Raw genomic sequence first — 19,969 nt, 5'->3', positions numbered from 1 at the left:
TGTTGGGTTCAGATTAGAGTCTCAGAGATATTGATACCCAGAAGCTTGAAATTGCTCATTCTTTCCACTTCTGATCCCTCTATGAGGACTGGTGTGTGTTCCCTTATCTTACCCTTTCTGAAGTCCACAATAAGTTCTTTAGTTTTACTGACGTTGAGTGCAAAGTTGTTGCTCTGGCACCACTCAGTTAGCTGATATATCTTGCTCCTGTGCACTGTCTTATCACCATCTGAAATTCTGCCAACAATGGTTGGTATCATTGGCAAATTTATAGATGGCATTTGAGCTGCACCTAGCCATACAGTCACGGGTGTAGAGAAAGTAGAGCGTCCTTGAGTTGTGTCTCAGTGATTGTCAGCGAGTTGGAGATGTCGTCTCTGATCCACACAGATTGTGGTCTACTGGTCAGGAAGTCAAGGGTGCATTCAGAAAATGGTCTTTATATCACCACACCAGTTGCATTTGTCTCATTTGCAAACACATGGCTCTGGAGAGCTCTAGAATAATAATACGAAGGATTTTCAATGGAAATTGCAAAATGCTGCTGTGGAGATTTTACTGCATATTGCTTTCAATTACACCATCTAAAATAATTTCACAATTATCACTTGGAAGCCTTGTTTGTATTTATTAGGGATGATCAAGCTGCGTGAAAATGATTGTCATATTCGGAGAGGAGCATGGAGGATAAGGTTACATCCAGAATAATCACAGTTAATAAGTGACATAGGTAATTACTGCAAAGTTAAATAATTACCTTCAGTTTTATAGAAACCAATCCTGAAACTATTAAACAATAATAATAGCCACAGAAATCTAATCTGAGAGTTTGATGCTAAAAGTATTAATTATTAAAGCATTTAGAAATTTTGTTCTGTACAAGCTAGTAGTACATTAAACATCAGTCAGATCAACAGGATTCAGATACATTCTGTATTCTGTACACCACAGTTCCTAAGGAGACGTTGGATTGCATAGCGGGAGAGAGATTTCAAAAGAAGCAAGCGGAGACAGTTAGGACATTCTGCACACCACAGTTCCCAAAGACACGTTAGATTGTGCATAATTAGGTGCTTGGCAAGAGCCAATACAAAGAAGTTAGGTTTAAGTGGAGCATCCATCATGGGAGCGGACCAGTGTCAAAGTGAGAGCTCAGGCTTTGGCTCGCAGAGGCAAAGGCTGCAAGTAGATTCTTTCATTTTATTTTTCCTTTTTTTTTTATTGAACAGTTAGAGCAGTGGGGATGCCAGGCAGGATAATGGAATGTTTCTCTTGCAGATGTGAGAAGGCAGGGAGATTTCCAATGTCCCTGATGACTACACCGGCAAGAAGTGCATCCAGTTATAGCTTCTTTCAGACTATATTAAGAAATTAGAGTTTTGAATACTGTTGAGGGGATGGCCTAGCAGAGGAAAGCCACAGCAGTCAGGTCGCGGGCTCTGAGTCTGGCTCTGTGGCTCAGAGTAGGAGGTGAGAGGAGAGGAGTACGGTAGTGATAGGAGATTCCATAGTTAGAGAAACAGTTAAGACATTCTGTAGACATAAAAGAGACACTAGATGTTATGTTGCCTCCCAGGTGTCAGTGTCAGGGATGCCTCGAATCAGGTCCACAGCATTCTACAGGGGGGTGGGGGAGTGAGCAACCGGAGGTCATGGTACATATTGATACCAACAACAGTAGGAAAAGGGAGGAGGACCTGACGAGGGAATACAGAGAGTTAGGTTGAAAGCTGAAAAGCAGGACCTTCACAGTGGTAATCTCTGAGTTGCTGCCTGTGCCAGTGAAGGTAAGAATTAGATGATTTGGCAGATGAACGCATGGCTAAGGAATTGGTGCAGAGGGCAGGATTTCAGATTTCTGAATCTTTGGGATTCCTTCTGGAGAATGTATGACCTGTACATAAAGGAAGGGTTTCACCTGAACCCAATATTCTTGCAGGGGATGGAGAATGTTTGTTGCAGTTATTGGGGAGGGTTCAAACTAATTTGGCAGGCTAATGGCAAACAGAGTGATAGGGCTGAGGACTGAGGAGCTGGTATACAAGTCAATGCAATGTGTAGTGAGACTGTGAGGAAGAACAGGGAGAAGCTAAGGTGAAGTTGCAGTCAGTAGGATGAGCTGAAGTGCAGCATTGGAGAAAAATCAAAAAGGGCGACAAATACATGATTGAAGGTGTTATATTTGAATGTTTGTAGTTTATGGGATGGGGTAGATGATCGTGTAGCACAAAAACAACAGAAGGCAACTGAATAAAACATAAAGTGAGAGAAGATGATATATGAAGCTAAGTTATCCAATAATATCACTGAGGATACCAAAACATTTTTCAGACATATAAAGAGAAAGAGACAGATGAGAGAGAATATTGAACCACTGAAAAATAATGCTGGTGATATAGCCTGGAAAATAACACTGGAGAGGAAATAATAAGGGGCAAAGTAATGGTGGATGAAATAAGTATTTTGTGCCATTCTTCACTGTGGAAGACACCAGCAGTACACAAGAGAGTTGAGAGTGTCAGGGTGCAGAAATGAGTGTAATTGCTATTACTAAGGAAAAGGTACTAAACTGAAAGAAGGTAAATTAGTCACCTGGACAAGATGGACTACACCCCAGGGTTCTGAAAGAAGTAGCTGAAAAGATTGTGGAGGTATTAGTAATGATCTTTTAAGAATCACTAGATTCTGGAAGGTTTCAGAAGAATGGAAAATTCCAAACATCACTCCACTCTTTAAGAAAGGAGGGAAGCAGAAGAAAGGAATAATAGGCTAGGTAGTCTGACTTCAGTGGTTGGGAAGATGCTACAGTCCATTTTTAAGGATGAGGTTTCCAGGTACTTGGAAGCACATGATAAAGGAGGCCAAATTCAGGGATGGTTTCCTTAAAGGGATATCTTGCCTGACAAATCTCTTGGAATTCTTTGAGGGAATAACAAGCAGGGTAGACAAAGGAGAGTCAGTAGATGTTGTATTCTTGGATTTTCAGAAGGCCTTTGACAAAATGCCACACATAAGGCTGCTTAACAAGATGAAAGCCTTTAGTTTTACAGGAAAGATACTAGCATGGATGGAAGATTGGCTGACTGGCAGGAGGTAAAGAGTGGAAATAAAAAGGTCTTTTCTGGTCGGTTGCTGGTGACTAGAAGTGTTCCACCGGGGTCAATGTTGGGGCTGCTTCTTTTCACATTGTACGTTAATGATTTGGATGATGGAATTGATAGCTTTGAGATCAATTTTGCGGACAATCAAAAGATAACTGGGGGGGAGCAGGTACTGCTGAGGAAGTAGGGAGTCTGCAGAAGGAAGTGAGCAGATTAGGAGAATGGTCAAAGAAGCGGGAGATGGAATATAGTGTAGGGAAGTGCATGTTCATGCACTATGGTCGAAGGGGTAAAGGCATAGACTATTTTCTAAATGGGAAAAAATTTCAAAAATCATGTCAATGAGATTTGGGAGTCCTTGTGCAGGATTCCCTGAAGGTTGAGTCAGTGGTAAGGAAGGCAGATGTTAACATTGATTTCTGGAGGACTAAAATATAAAAGAAGAATGTAATGCTGAGGCTTTACAAAGCATTAGTCAGACCCCACTGAGCGTATTGTGACCAGTTTTGGGCTCTTATCTAAGAAAAGATGTGTTGGCATTAGAGAGGGTCCATAGGGTATTCACAAAAATGATTCCAGGAATTGAAATATTAAAATATGAGGAGCGCTTGATAGCTCTGGGCCTGCACTCACTGGAATTTAGAAGAATGAGGGGGGATCTCATTGAAACCTGTTGAATATTAAAAGGTTGAGATAGAGTGGATATCGAGAGAATGTTTCTTATAGATTCAAGATTCAAAGTGCATTTATTATCTATGAATGTATAAATTATACAACCTTGGGATTTGTTTGCTTAACAGGTATTCACAAAGCAAAGAACCCAAAAGAACCCAATTTAAAAAAAAGATCAGCCCCCAGTGCCCCAGAGAGAAAGGCAGAAAAAAACCAAACCATGCACACAATAGAAGTGAGCAACAACAAAAGCATTCCAGACCAAATTGAGTCCTTCGATCTAAATCGGTGGAGCACCTCAGAGTAGGCCCAAAGCCTCGGTGGGGAAGTCTAGGTCCAGAGGGGACACGCTCAGAATAGATAGAGGGACGTCAATTTCAAGCAGAGATGAGGAACAATTTCTGCAGCCCGAAGGTTGTAACTCTGTGGAATTTTTTGCCACAGACGGCTGTAGAGGACAAGACATTGGATATACTTAAAGCAGAGGTTGATAGGTTCTTGATTAGTCAGGATGTCAAAAGTTATGGGGGGGGGTGGGAGGAGCATGGGGTTGAAAGGGATAATAAATCAGCCATGATGAAATGGAGGAGCAGACTTGATGGGCTGAATTGCCTAATTGCCTAATTCTGTTCCTTTTGTTTGTTTTATGATCTTATAATCAGAAATAAAATAACTAAAATTGGAATTTATGATCTATTCAACTTACAAACATACCCCAATCTGCAAGGCACATATAGTCCTTTCTTCTCTTGTTGAATACTTGCACCATTTTTTTAACTGAATGTCTCACTCTTAACATCCAGGCATCGTAGACTATGAGTGCTTCAAAATGCCCTCCATGGGAGCAGTCAAGGCCATTGAGAGAGCATCTAGCAGGAGAGGCAAAAGATGAAAGGTCTTCAGTTTGGAGAGTCACTATAGATTTGAGTGATAAATTCATAGTAAGTTTTTGTACTTAATATCAACTTTATCATATTTTGCAATTTTATCTAGAAGATCTCATTGCAGTTTCAATATGCCATTGCCCCATAGGTTTCAATCTCCCTTAATGCAGTTTTTAGGGAATAGTGAAGGAGAAGAGCAGTCTCAGCCCCTCTGGTTACATTCTGTCAACTTTCTCACTCCTCGGTTGTACCCATCTCTTCCTGTTGTTTTAGTTCCCCTAACAACGATTGTCCCTACATTGCCCTGTTATGTAATATCCAGGATATTGTCCTGCACTTGATCCATACCATACACGCACAGCATCATAACTTTTGTCTCCAATGTAGTCAGATTACACTTGATGATTTTATCTGAGCTGTGACATCAGTCACTCATGGAAAGCACAATACTACTCTCTGAGCTACGATATTGCAATTCTTGAGTTGGAGGCAAGTGGACAAACCATATTGACAACACACAACAAATCCTATAGTGATCTTTTGGCTTGCAGTGAATAATAGGTCCCTATTGTCTGATATCTGCTTAGAATTTCTAGGGTGCAAATGAAGCCACTCATGGGGTGCACCCCAGTGCCCTCACATTGAATAATATTGCCAGTGTAAGGCTGTGGTCATTGCTAACCTGCTTGATAGTGAGGAACACAGCAAACCTCTGGCAAACTGGAAAAGAAACTAAAGGCAATGGTAAACTTTGGACTTTACTGGAGAAGTATGTATGCCTGGGTTAGCACACAACATGAAAGCTGAGATTGGCAAACATTTATTTGAACATAGAGCAGTACAGCATGGGAATAGGCCCTTTGGCCAAAATAATTGCAAACTTCCTGCATTTTGTTCATTAGTGATAAACTGCTTGGTGATACTCATTCTCATTAAGCACCACTTCTCATATCGCATCCAGAAAAGTGAGCCCTACTGTCACAAGCATCAGGGTTAAGATGTAAATAAACCCTCAGTAACTGGCTTCTAATGGTTCCCATACTGTTCATCCTGTTCTCTGATAACGCCATACTTCCCTCTTCAGCTTTTCCTTCTCCTACTTCATCGAAACAAAAGTGAGCCTCCCAATGAACAGCATGAATTTATCTTCAGTAACCCAATGAAAGCATGCAAACCACACGACGAAGAATGTCTTTGTTGCCAGACGTTACGCATAACTAGGATCTAAGTGCAACTTCAAACAAAGCTTTATTTGGTGGCTAATATTTGTACTCCATTCTGTCCAAGGATAAATCCACATTAGCAATATTGTCAGCGACATGACATCATATGTAACCTTCAGCTGAGAAGATCATCGGGGTCTCTCTTCCCACCAGCACAGACATTTACACCATGCACTGCATCCGTAAAGCAAACACTATTATGAAGGACCCCACGCACCCCTCATATAAACTCTTCTCCCTCCTGCCATCTGGAGAAAGGCACCGAAGCATTCGGGCTCCCACGACCAGACTATGTAACAGTTTCTTCCCCCAAGCCATCAGACTCCTCAATACCCAGAGCCTGGACTGACAGCAACCTACTGCCCTCTACTGTGTCTACTGTCTTGTTTATTATTTATTATTATTTATTGTAGTGCCTGCACTGTTTTGGGCACTTTATGTAGTCCTGGATAGGTCTGTAGTCTAGTGTAGTTTTTGTGTTTTTTTCTTACGTAGTTCAGTGTAGTTTTTGTATTGTTTCATGTAGAACCATGGTCCTGGAAAACGTCTCATTTTTACTATGTTCTGTACCGGCAGTTATGGTTGAAATGACAATGAAAAGTGACTTGACTTGACTTGACTTGACTTGACTTGACTTGACTTGACTATACTGCAGATATTACCCTGCCACCCTGTCCAACTTGGGTGGGATGAGTTTAAACTTACCATATAAGTTGTTGATAAAATAAGCAAATAGGAATATTTCACAAACACAAGGAAATCTGCAGATGGTGAAAATCCAAAGCAACAGACAGAGAAAATGCTGGAGGAACTAAGCAGATCGGGCAGCATCAATGGAAAAGCATAAAAGTCAATGTTTCAGGCCGAGACACTTCTCCAGGACCCTCAAGCATTTTGTATGTGTTAAACGGGAATATTTTATCTGATATGCGTAACAGGTGAGTGAAGGCCACAGACATAACGTGAAAAGAAAAAAAAGTGACACAAATTAGACTTAAAGAAAAGGAATGTGTAGAAGGAAAAACCTGAGAGAGGCCAGAAGCTATTTGAATTGCTAGAGAAGTCAGGAGAGACAAGCAAGAAAAATGGTCTAAGTTTTTTTAACTCCTTTCACCCGTATGAACATCTTAACAGTTAAAACTAAACTGAGACCCTGTGATTTGCAACAGCTGAGCTCAGAAAATAGACCAGAAAAGAAAATGATGTCAAATAAAAACTTGGATTATAAAACAGTTAGCTGAAGGCTTACCTGGATAATGTAGGTTAGCATCAATAATGGTATTTTAGATATAACCATATCACATATAACCATATAACCATATAACAATTACAGTATGGAAACAGGCCATCTCGGCCCTTCTAGTCCGTGCCGAACTCTCACTCTCACATCTCTCACAGATGTAACCTATCCTTATTCAAGATTAGCAATTATGTCAAGCAGAAAACTAATGATCTATTGCTCTTCATTGCTGTAGAAATTACATATAGTTTACAAGAATGAGATCCCTCCATCTTCCATCCTTTTGTACTTATAGGAAATTATTCATCCTGACAGAACAAATTAACATCATTCAGGTGTTTTAAACATCTCGGATTGATTAAGTCTTTAAGACTTTTTCCACTTGGTGTGGGAATATAATAAGCATTTTGCAAGAATTTATTATGATGTTTTGTCCTTCAATAATAAAAAAAATCACTTTAAGAGCACCCTATTGTGAAACAGCTTTTATAAAGGAAAAACAATGATACAGAATAATGAGAGGGTTCAGGCTGATGTCCACCTTTAATAAAGGGCAGTTATATCTCTTCTGTTGCAATATTTGCTTTATGAAATTGACTAATTCAAGGTCATATAATTAGCTGCTGAAAATTGTTATGGAATTCAAACTTTTATTTTTGTTATGTTATTAACAGAAAAAAACTATTCCCTGTACCTTAGCCTCATACAGGAATTGATCCTGGGAATATCAGTTTTCCTCATTAAACTTTCTGACAAATAAATTATTTGGTGTGCCATGGTATATTTCAGGTGATACATAATGGAAAATAAATTTTGAACAGAGTGAATCAAGATGATTTCAATGTCATTTCACTTCACAGCAGAAATTTAGCTAGGCAATTTTTCATTCATTCCTCCTTTAAGAGCACTGCTGGGAAAATTGGCACACTTTGTTCCAGGACCAACCATTATAGATCACACACAGGACAATCATTAGACTAAGATTCCACTGAGAACAATAACCAGAAACATATTTCCTCTATGGCAAGTTCTATACTTACCTTCAGCTTTCTGAATTCACCCCTTTTGTAATCATCTCACCCATCTTCTCAACCCCTTCCCCCAAGCAAGCTTGATCAGACCAGGCTGACCCTTTCAATCTCCTATTACCTCTGATTCACTTATCACCTCCGAGACAAATGAAGTAGACCCATTTACTCAGTCCTCCCACCCCACACTTACCCTGACCTTGAGAACATAGTGAAGATTAACATGGTATAGTTTTGATAAGGCTCAGTATGTGACAACAGTTTACATTTTACTGTGCAAATTTTTGGTTGGCACTCTTGAAATTTTCCATTAAGATCACAAAGCGCTTTTGTTTTATATACCTGAAGCAAACTCTAACTGTAATTGTGACCCTTCAGACTTACCGAACGGTCTCGGCCCAAGACGTCAACTGTACTCTTTCCCATAGATGGTGCCTGGCCTGCTGAGTTCCTCCAGCATTCTGGGCGTGTTGCTCAGATTTCTAGCATCTGCAGATTTTCTCTTGTTTCTAACTGTAACTTAATTGTTTAGGGGTATGGATGATAAATTCAGGAAACCAGCTAAGTTCCAAGTTTCCACAGGAGGAAATGTATATTTATACGGTAACAATACTGAAAAACTATCGGTTGCATGTCAACAGTTCCTGTCTCTCCACAGGTGCTGCTCCACCTGCAGCAGCTTGTTTGTTTTTCGCTCTCTCTCTCTTCTCAGTCACCTCATATTTTGGGAGTTTAACCCCTAATTCTAGGCAACCCTGATGGTCAATTGAAAAGTCTATATTTTTTTTACAGATTTAGAAGAGTAGATGCAGGTGAAATAAACTTTGGGATATCATGAAATGTAATAATAACGCAATATAACTTGATAGAAAGTTGGCACAAAAATCTGAAGATATAATTCTCGGCTTGAAATGTCGACTGTTTATTTATTTCCAAAGATGCTGTCTGACTTTCTGAGTTCCTCCAGTATGTTGTTTGTGTTGCTTTGGATTTCCAGCATCAGCAGAATTTCTCTTGTTTATAAATACCTGTATAATTGGAGCTTCCAAATTTTTAATCCAAAATAACTTATTAGCAATAGTAGCTATCAACAACAAATTAGATTTCAAATCAAACCCCAGTTTGATATTTGATATTTGTTATTTAAATACAGTTAAATAAATCTGATATAAAAATCTAGCATCAGTAGCCAGGCTTTGAAACTATCAGTCCAAGGTGAAATTCTGACAGGCTTACTTTAGTCCTTTGGAAGAGCATTTCTGCTGCTTTAACAGACTTTGAATGTGTGCTACCCTAGAGGGAAAGTTACAGATGAAAGTTCTGCCCCTTAGAAAGTCCTGAGAAAATGCATCTCTAATATCTCAAACTCTAATGTTGCCTGGACTGGGGAGTGTGCTTTATGAGAATAGGTTAAGTGAACTTGGCCTTTTCTCCTTGGAGCGACAGAGGATGAGCGGTGACCTGATAGAGGTGCACGAGATGATGAGAGGCATTGATTGTATGGATAGTCAGAGGCTTTTTCCCAGGGCTGAAATGGCTAGCACGAGAGGGCATAGATTTAAGGTGCTTGGCTGTAGGTACAGAGTAGATGTCAGGGGTAAGTTTTTTACGCAGAGAGCGGTGAGTGCGTGGAATGGGCTGCCGGGGGCGGTGGTGGAGGCGGAAATGATAGAGTCTTTTAAGAGACTCCTGGATAGGTACATGGAACTTAGAAAAATAGAGGACTATGTGTAAGCCTAGGTAGTTCTAAGGTAAGCACATGTTCGGCACAGCTTTGTGGGCCAAAGGGCCTGTATTGTGCTGTAGGTTTTCTATGTTTCTAAGCTTGTAGGAAGTGTGGAAAAACAACTTTATTTTTGGTTTTTAAATTTTGTTACCAATTTTTAAAGCTAAATCTTAAAGTCAGCAGAATTCAACTGATGAGATTTCTGTAGTTTGATGGTATGTAAATATTTTTTGTAAGGCCAGCATCTGTACCCAAAATTGTTATCCTCATAAGGAATAGCTACCACAATAATAAAAAAAAACAAGGAGAGAAGCATAGACAACTGAGAATAATGACCCATGATAGAGGATATACAGAAGGAAAGTGCTGGATTCAAGGAAGGTATATGGGGTGTCCATTAGACAATTGACAGGTTCACTGTAATGCTTTGCCTTCGAAAATCCCAACTGCTTCAGTGAGCTTTTGAAAATGAATGCACTGTGTTAATATGGATATAAAGTGTGCTGGGACAATTAAAGGCATGATTGAGCATGTCTGAATACAATGTCGTGGTATCATTGATCTCTGTGAATCTGAATTGCACTAAAACCCATTCTATTCATTTTAGTGCAAACTCTGTAATTGTGGGTATCTTTGCAGCAACTGGAAGTTTGTTGGCATGTGTGTTGCAATAACCATGCAAGAAATAATCACCTTTGATTTTGATTTCAGCAGTAAAAAAGATCAACTTCATTTTCAATCAAGATGTCAAAAACCAACTAGACTGTTAATTGTCTCATGAATTCTTTTTGTTTTTTTCTGTATTCATACTTCAATAATTCCCATCTGTTTTTTAATGACAATGGAATATGTTCAACATCTTTATGCTGCCAGGATATCTTATCCATTTTCTTCTATGATCTCTGAATTGATGCTACTCATCTCAAGAACCGTCACCAGCCCAAGCCCTCTGTCTGCCTTTTGCTCCTCTTTCAAAATATACTCCTTAAATTACTGTTCCAAACATTGCAGAACTGCATGCCTAATTCCATCTCTACTTCTACTTAGACTGATCTTCCAAAGATTCTCCAGGTCCCCTCATCTTTATAGCTCTCCTTGCCATTTTCTTCATGTTCCTGATAGTCATTAAACGTTTTGTTTCTTTCTCCCATCTTGCAAATGGGAGAAAGAAAAAAACCTATATATATTCGGTTTATACCTATATAAACTTCAACAAACTTCCATAAACATGTAGTGGGGAGTAAGTTAACTGTTTGCATCACACCCTGGTATGCCCTTGAATGGAAAATCCTACAAAAAGTAGTGTATAGAGCACAGTCCATCACCGGTAAAGCCCTCCCCACCGTTGAGCACATTTACATGAAACATTGTCGAAGGAATGCAGCATCCATCATCAGAGACTCCACCACCCAGGCATGCTCTCTTCTCACTGCTGCCATCAGCAAGTAGGTACAGGAGCCTCAGGACTCTCACCACCAGGTTCAGGAAGATTTATTGCCCCTCAACTATCATGCTCTTGAACCAAAAAGGATAACTTCACTCAACTTCACTTGTCCCAACATTGAAATATTCCCACAACCTATGGACTCTCTTTCAAGGAACCTTCGTCTTATGTTCTCGATATAACGAGAAGTTGGACAAACTGTTTTTTTTAACTGGAGCGGTGAAGGCTGAGAGAAGATCTGATAGAGGTTTATAAAATTATAAATGACGTAGGTAGAATAGGGAAACAGTATCTTTTTCCCAGTGTTGAAGTACCTAATACCAAAACACCTGGATTTAAGGTGAGAGAGCATGCATTCAAGGAGATGTGAGGAACAAGTTTTTTTACCTGGAATACGCTGCCTGAGTAGGTAGTAGAGACAGATACATTAGGAATTTTTAAGAGTCATAAAGTCATAGAACACTACAGCATAAAATAGGCCCTCTGGCCCATCTAGGCTGTGCTAAACCATTGATCTGCCTAGTCCCATCGACCTGCACCTGGATCATAGCCCTCCAAATGTTGAGATAGACACATGAATGTGAGGGAAATAGAAGGATATGGACATTGTTTAGGCAGAAAGGATTAGTTTGACCTGTCATTTGATTGCTAATTTAATTGGTTCAGTACAACACTGTGGGCCAACAGGCCAGTTTCTGTGCTGTGCTGTTCTATGTTTTATATTCTAAAACAATCCCACACCTTTCAGTGGGTGAAATGTTATTGCAGATACTAATTCTGATTAAAGCAACCAAACAATATTTAAAATGAGAGGCAATGGGGACAAAAGAACACATGGTATAATATAATCTGTATTTGCATCCTAAACATTTACACTGTTAGATGCTGAAACAGCAACAGATTTTCAGCATAGCATTTAACAGTGTTAATATTTAGGAGACAAATACAGATTATTTTATACTGCAAGTTATTTCTCTGAGTAATATATGTTTTTCAACCGAAAGCTCTAAAATCTGATTATCTTGTCAGGACACTCATCGTGGTGTGGAATTTAAAGTACACAAATTTGCCGGTTCTCACATTGTGTCAGTGACCACACTTTGGAAAGTACATAGTTGCCCAGAGAGAACTTTGGGACATGCTGAGCTTGTGAAATGTAGAGTCTTTCTTTTTCTCAAGGCAGAGTCCCTTTTCCTGGTTTACTCATGCTGTTGGTCATTTTTTCCCCCAAATTCGTGTCAGGGTTACCTAGCCAGTGGTGTAAATGCACAGGAAGCTGTGACAAATGTGCCACTATCCATGGCAATATAATTAGGTCTATCAAAGTAAAAAGAGTGACATTGTGGTACAATGAAAACAACTTGAATTGTCCTTTTAGAATGCAGAATTAAACAGGCAGCAAGATTCGGGAAAGTGGGTCTCCTTGTCTATCAATCTAATTAAACTTAGCTGTTGTACCTTCAACTGATTACTGCCTATGGAAGATCCAACCTACAGCTACTGATGGCTGAAGGTGATTTTAAAAGCTGCTTGCAAGTGTTAGCTACTTAGAAAATCTTGAATCAACATCATGCAAGAGATTCTATACTGTATATTGTTAGAAAAAATATTTTAATGTTTTTTTAAAGTACTTTTTATTAGAATTTGGTGCTCTGCTGTTAAATGTGGGGCAGAACAAAGACTGTGATAAATTGCTGTCCTCCATCTTTTCAGTCAATCCTCAAGGGAACACTCAGCTGGCTTCACTTAAAACTCTGCCTCTGGCGTCTTGTTACGAAACCATCTTCTCAGTCCCCAGATAAATAAGTGCCTGCAGTATATGCTAACCACTATTTATGGCAGGGACTGCACACTCCTCATATAATACAGAAATTGGGACAGGGAACAAAAGTATTGCTATATATTTTAGTCTCATGAGGAGAGGAATGAACAAATGTAATAATGTGAAGAGACATATAATGGTAATTTACATGTGTTGCTTTTCTCCATGCTGAGCGGTAAATATTCCGTTCTATAAAGAATAATGTAAAATAAGGTGTTCTGTCCTTTATAACCATACTGAAACTCAGGATCCACTTAAAATGTTACTATTTTTCAGGGATTTCTGAATTTTAATAAGGTCTAATCCTTAAAAGAATGTGACTGAAAGTAAGTAACTGATAAACAGCAGATAAAATATTTTACTTTTGTTTTATTGCTGTGCCTCATCTCACCAGAATTGCAGGCAGGGGAACAATTGAAATCTTTCCACTTTTGTATTCAATTGCTGCTTATCAATCAAGGTTTGAAATTTAGTTTGAGCGGAAATACATCTCCGTAACTGGTGAAATATTTTCAGTCATAGAATATCAATCTCTTTAACTAACTACGAGAGGCTTAAAATCTGTTTCGTTGTTCTTTGATATGCTGAGGGCATAACTGGCAAGAATAGTGATTATTGCCCACTTTAAATTTTGCTTGAGAAAATGTTGTTGGGTAGTCTGAATAGTGTTGCGACTATGTTCCCCATTTTGTGGACCAAGACTGTTGAAAATTCAAGCTTCACCAAGAGACTAAGCACCCTCTGTCATGAACAATACACGCAGCAGCATTATCACCTCGAAATCAGAGCATTCACAGATAACTGCACTGTCCTTCAGGTAAGCCATTAAATCAAAGTCTATCTGTACTGATGGATATGAAAGGTCACAAGAGCACTCAAATGTCACCTAAGTAAACAGGTTAACAAAACATTTTTCTCAGGTCTAATCTTTTGGTTGCTACATTTACTTACCTATTGGTAACTGCACTTTGAAAACAATGCAATTTGTGGAAGCACTTTAGCACATTTCTAGATCAGGAAAGGATGCCATAAAATAAAGTCCTACTTCAGAACTGCACCATGGGATTGTGTCTAATTTCTAAATGTGTTTTGATTGCACTAATAAAATCATACATTTATTAATCTATTGTGATGGATATAGCAATCAAACCCTCCAGCACCAGGCTAGTGAACCTGGCTTTAAAAATACTTTTTGAGTTAATTTCTTGCTATTTCCTGCTCTCTGGGGTTAGGTACTCTCTTACTGTTAAATAAGTATTTAAGGTATTGGAAACATTTTTATATGAGGGAGGGAAGGAAGTTAGTCAAGGCTCTTCTCCTTTGGTCAATGACAACCCTCTTCCTACCCCTATCCCTTTCACTGCCACCTCTGTAAAATGCAGTATGGAGCTTCACTACAATGCCTGCATAGTTTATATGCTGCTCACTGTCCCTGTCTTCAAGCACACATGAAGAATGACCACTATTGGTCTGTTCTTGCTGCTCACACTATTCAAGCAAAGTCATTGGTCTCACCTTCAGAAGGAGGGAGGGAAGTAAAAAAAACATTTAAGGAAATTACTTAGTTTAAAAATAAGGGATATTCTGAACGGCACAAAAGTTGGATCAATTCATGCTGCACAGGAAGATCTACAATCCAAAACCAAAAGTAACCTATAATTTTATCTCAGATTTTATATTAAGAATATAAATCTATATTCTTATTTCAAATGAGAACAAAATATGAACATATGGCAATTTTTGGTTTCAATTAAATGTACACATTTGTTGTATATGTTGGTTGCAGATGGTTAGAGGCTCTTAAAGATTTATGTTGCAGGATACTTTAAACAAATCTGAAGATGATGTGTGGAAAAACTTTTCTAAAGCAGAGCTGAGAGATAAAACAGTGCAAATAAAGACTTACTTAAAAAAATGACCAGTTATTGGCATGTGCTGAAATGATTTCAAGACGGAGAAGGAGCTGTAACTGTAGTGTCAGGACAATCAGGCACATAATCCTTAAATCTGCTGCAACAGTTTGTCCTCAGTGTAGAGAATGTCATTTTGCAAATCTGTAATTGTCAGACTCCCTACCTATGCTGATTGACCGACTGCTCATAAAAGCAAGAGCTAGGATAATTCCCTGCTTTAAATATGATCTACAGTCCCCACTGTGTGAGATTGATATTATTCTCAACAAGACATTAGATTTCGATTTATATTGTAGATTGAAATTTATAGCCAGCAACATTTAACTACTGGGAATCTCTGACACTGTTTTCAAAAGCCATTAATAGAATATGCTGCTGTGGCTTGTTATTACCTGTGTGGATGAATCTTTTAAAAAAATACAGGGTCCTGTACTTAATTCCTTAAGTATAATGGTATTTGTATATGCATTTGGTTCTTTAAGGTTGTCATAGCCAAGGGGAGGTAGCTCCCACTATTAAATGCTGTCAATGGTGTGTGTCTCTCCTCCAAGAGGACCACAATCTTGTCAGGGTTTGGAGGTTTGCATGCCTCAATGACCTGGAGTTCAATGCTGGCTGGAGTCGGGGTTTTATGCTTTGGCTCTTGATAGGGTCACCCATGCCAAACAGTTCAAATGGTAGAGTGGTCCACCAGTCCTCTAGGTTTGGGGGTTCAGCTCTGGGCTGACAACCCTGACTGGTAAAACAAAATTGGTACAGAAAAAGCAATGAAGAATACTTCTACATCTGAGTGCAATGGTACTTCTGGGTCTCTAGGAAGCTACTGACATGGTGATGGAAGCCCTGCACACCACCAGAGATGGAGGACATTCATTGCAGCCTTAAACACCATTGACATAGCAGGCAGTATGTAAGTACAAATAGCCTCTGGCATCCAAGTCCATCTCCTGGCCTTCACATATGGCCTAGCTACTAAGCCCAGCGGAACAATTTCTACTGACAGTAGAAGGGACAAAGGTGGGTTACTGGTTCCTTTAAACCAATCGCTTTAGGTATTTGCGGGTCATCAGCCATGGTTGGCCTCTTATCTAGGAGAAGGAAAACTCTGATCTCAAACCTCCACTGCCTTTCAGCTATACTCATTCATGAGGAACACTTTGGGAGTAAGTTTCAAGGAAAAATCCAGAGCTGGAATCTCTAAGGCAGTCCTACATTGAGTTCAATGCTGACTGGCAATCCCTGAAACACCACTGGTGCCAGACTATATCGGTCTCTGCCATTCCTTTGGATTTGTCAGCTGTGTGGAGGGGGGAGCCTGCCGCATGGCCAACAGCTTGCTCTCCATATTGTATTGCCCTGGTTTGTGTATCATGTTGACAGCTGAGACGAAATATGCAAGGACGGCCCCAGTAAACATGGGGCCTCAGATATTTAATTCTTTTACAAAAGTAATGTGAATAGGAAATGAGTACAAATATATTTATTCCTTGTTTCATTATACTTTGTTTTAAAGTGTTTGTATATAAACTGTTGCAATTATGTGATAAGAAATCTATATAGAGTTTAATCTGATATTGCTATAGTGAAGAGAGATATATCAAATTCTCAGTATTTAGATGAATACTGATTTCAGTTTGCTTGACCATATATTGGAGTTGAGATCTATGAGGAGATTTATGTTTCAACTGGGACTTCATCATTCCAATTGGATTTTGTATTAAACTGGCACAAACCATGAAAATCTGACCCATAAAATTACTTTAATTGTCATTATAGAGTAATGAACCTTGTTTGAATTATTAGGAAAGACAGGAGACAGACATTTTTTGTAATAGTTGATATTGAAACAGGTTTGGATTTCATACGGTATGCATTTACACAATATAAGAATCTAGATGCAAGATGCCTGTAGCATCTTAGAGTTAAAAAAAAACACAACTGGATGGTACTCTTTCAAGGGAATGAGAGAATAAAGATGTTGTCTGTGCTCCTGTATTTACTTGAGGACTCAAAAATGCAGCAAGAGCCATCGAGCTGATTCTTTTCTGCTTTAGCCTGCATGTTAAAGTAGAGATGGTTGTTTCAAGGATCAAGTGACATTTTGGTGGTGTTTCTAAAAAGAACCAGAATTCTGAGGAATCATGCTTATTCATCTTTTTGAAACAGAAATGGTCTTCCTGATGTTTGTCAATTGCAAATGCTCTACTCTAACTAGAAGGAAAGAGCATAATTAATCTCAGATCAACCAATCTACTTAAGGTGTCCTTTTAGAACCTAAATAATGAACTTTGATAAAACACACTGTGCAATGATCCCATTATCATTCTATCTCCAATATTTTGAAATCTAGTTTGGGAAGAAACTAGAAATTCTAAATGAACTTTAAATTCTGTGAAACCTCCAACTCCATTACAATGATTTCTCTGCAATCCATTCACCTGCTTTATGTGTGTCAGCTGAGCTAGGTTGACAGATATACTTCTGAGGCAGAGTTAAAGCCTTATTTTCAAATCATCCAGGACCTGGCTCACTGTCCGCAGTCTTCATTCATCCATATTAACTTTCCCTGGACATGAAAGCCAGAAGAATCATGGCATCTGTTGAGATGAACCAAGTTGTCCAAAGTCTTTTAAAACTCTTTTTCTAGTGATAGAAATGCTAGTTCAAACAGATTTAAATATTTTAGGAGTGTAAATAGCTAATAAAAAAGATTCAAACACAAAGGTACCAACAAATAGTTAAAAACATTAAAATAAAGTAAGGTGGAATAAATCAGACATTTATTTTCCCCATTTATTAGGGGCACAGTGAACAGTGAGAAAGATGATCAATGCTTAAGGTGGGTTCAGGATAGCTTGAAAAATAGGCTTAAAAATGGCAGATGGAATTTAATGCAGACAAGTGTGAGATGTTGCACTTTGGCAGGACAAACCAGTGTGGGACTTACACAGTGAACGGCAGGGCATTGAGTTATGCAGTAAAACAAAGGGATATGGAAATCCAAATCCATGATTCCTTGAAAGTGGTATCACAAATAGAACATAAAGAGAACCTTTGGCACATTAGTCTTTATAAATCAAAATATTGAGTATAGAAGTTGGTATGCTATGTTGAAGTTGCATTGGACAGAACAAGTTTAGAGTATTAGGTACAGTTCTGGTCACCTACCTACAGGAAAGATATCAATAAGTTAGAAGAATGCAGAGAACATTTACGAGGATGTTGCCACGAATTGAGCACCTGCATTATAGAGAAAGGTTGAATTGGTTAGGAGCGTAGGAGAATGAGGGGAGGGGTGTCTATATGGTAAATACATGCAGCCTTTTTGACTTGGGCAAAACTAGAACTAGAGGTCATAGGTTTAGAATAAAAGGTGAAATATTTAAAGGAAACCTGAAGGGCAGCATCTTCACTTGAACAGTGTTATGGTTGTGGAATGAGCTACAGTGGAAGTGGTAGGAGCATGTTCAATTGTAACATTTAAGTTTGGGTAGATACTTGGATGAGATAGGTACAGAGGGCTATGGTCCAGATGAAGGATGGCAGAAAAATGAATTGGCATGGACTTGGAGGGCCTATTTCTGTGTTGTAGTGCTCTATAACTTTATGACTCTATAAAAATAGAAACAGTCGAGATACTGAAAACCTAAAATAAAAAAAAGAAAATGTGGAAACGCCGGCAGGTCGGAAAGCATTGTAGGAAGTATAACAGATGTAACATTTTGCCTGACAAACGGTCTTGCACCTTAAGTGTTAACTCTGTTTGTCTTTCCATAAACGCTGCATGACATGCTGAGTGCTTCTAGCATTTTCTGTTTCTATTTATCCTTTCTCTCTGGTCCGGATTCAAATGAGTAGGGTTGATATTCATGTTTCACACCTCACTAGCATCTTGTTGAGAGGTGGATGTGAAGTCCATCTCCACCCTCTCCTCAGCTATACATTGCATCGTTGCTTGATTCAGTAAAGGGACAGCAATGGAACAGAGAGCCATATTTGCCAAAAGCCAAACTCCAGCCCCTCTCAGAATTTCACCTTTCACTATGTGTGAACTGAAGTCCAAGATTGTGTGAGATATGATCATCTGGTAGCCTACAGTTCTATCAGTCACTTTGGTCTGCTAGGTAGTCTGCTACATGGGTAATATTATTACAAATTGGGTGAAATCAGCTAACCAACACAAAAAAATTAGAAGCTTTTAACAAAACAATCACTTCTGAAGTATTAAGGTTTAATCTGCCAAATCAAGTCCCATCCAAAATACTCCAGGGAGAAATAGCAAGATTATGCCAAACACACAGGTTAAGTAAATTGCAATAATTTTTCATAATCACTAGTAAAATACAATATTTTAAAAAATCATAACAGCTAATACTGTTCAGTTTAGTTTTAACACATTTCTTTTTAGTTAGAGGCTGAGGTGTTCATTAAAAATGCATATTTTTAATAATCAAAGCTCTGTTAATCAAAAGGCACAAGGTTATGTCTCTTAATATCACAAATATAATTTAACAGTGAGCATGTTGTGATTGGAAAAATAAGCAGTTAGAACCTATTATTTGATCAATTACTTTAATTCATATGCAGATAAATTTTACCAGAAATGTCAACTGTGACCTCACCAATTCTATTTCAGATGCATTTTTTGACTCAATATTCTTATTGCAATTATTCATACCCGCCTACCTCACCCAAAGTCAGGTAGTTTTCTAGAGAGGGCTGAAAAAACTGTCTGTTAAAATCCAGACCAATTTAAAAAAAACATTTGGAGAAATTCTTCTGAGTCACTGTGGAGCTCATCAGCTTTGTGCCATATCCAGACAGTCAGGATGCACAACCTCTCCTTCCTCCCCATCATCCTCAACACAGTCCTCCCTAAACAGGGCTGTTAGCTGAGCCCATTGCTGTACACTTTG

The 19,969-nt window shown here is 38.8% G+C and overlaps 1 long non-coding RNA gene across 1 annotated transcript in view; it reads right to left on the bottom strand.

Annotated features, from left to right (window-relative positions):
* The window catches only part of LOC134336531 (uncharacterized), an 82,699-nt gene extending 74,105 nt beyond the window's left edge, over positions 1-8,594 (bottom strand). The window contains exon 1 of the long non-coding RNA XR_010015818.1: positions 8,533-8,594. This is a non-coding gene — a long non-coding RNA (uncharacterized LOC134336531). The remainder of the gene's footprint in view (positions 1-8,532) is intronic.
* Positions 8,595-19,969: the final 11,375 nt, after the last annotated feature.

This window comes from Mobula hypostoma, chromosome 2 (genome assembly GCF_963921235.1).
Source record: "Mobula hypostoma chromosome 2, sMobHyp1.1, whole genome shotgun sequence".
Classification (NCBI taxonomy): Eukaryota; Metazoa; Chordata; class Chondrichthyes; order Myliobatiformes; family Myliobatidae; genus Mobula; species Mobula hypostoma.
The sequence above is the reverse complement of the archived record's forward strand: the minus strand, read 5'-3'. Positions and strand labels throughout refer to the sequence as shown.